Here is a 540-nt window from a genome sequence, read left to right as displayed (position 1 = left end):
ACACAAGGACCCATTCCCAATTGCAACAAAAGAAAGGATGAAATTTGCAGAGTTCTTAATGGTGAAACTAACACTTCAGTTTTAGAGATAGTAGGAACTGCAGATGCTGGAGAATCCGAGACAACAAGGTGCAGGGCTGGATGAACACAGCAGGCCAAGCAGCATCATAGGAGCAGAGAGGCTGACATTTCGGGCCTAGACCCTTCATCAGAGGTGCCGTGGCTTAGTTGGTTAAAGCACCTGCCTAGTAAACAGGAGATCCTGAGTTTGAATCTCAGTGGTGCCTTTGACTTCAGTTTTAGAACTCACTTTATTGGAATAGTCACTTCTTAAATCACATAGAATCATGGAGTCATACAGCACGGAAACAGACCCGTTGGTCCAACTAGTCCATGCTGACCATAATGCCAGACTAAACTAGTCTCACCTGCCTTCTCCTGGCCCATATCACTCCAAACCTTTCCTATTCATGTATCTATTCAAATGTCTTTTAGACATTTTAATAGCACCAGCATTCACCACTTCCTCAGGAAGTTCATT

General features: G+C 43.9%; 1 non-coding gene across 1 annotated transcript; it reads left to right on the top strand.

Moving 5' to 3' along the window:
• The first annotated feature begins 212 nt into the window (after positions 1–212).
• Positions 213–286, top strand: trnat-agu. Its single transcript has one exon. It is a non-coding gene; the product is annotated as a tRNA-Thr (tRNA).
• Positions 287–540: the final 254 nt, after the last annotated feature.

The sequence above is a fragment of the Rhincodon typus genome, chromosome 26, assembly GCF_021869965.1.
Source record: "Rhincodon typus isolate 14 chromosome 26, sRhiTyp1.1, whole genome shotgun sequence".
In the NCBI taxonomy this organism is placed as follows: Eukaryota; Metazoa; Chordata; class Chondrichthyes; order Orectolobiformes; family Rhincodontidae; genus Rhincodon; species Rhincodon typus.
The sequence above is the reverse complement of the archived record's forward strand: the minus strand, read 5'-3'. Positions and strand labels throughout refer to the sequence as shown.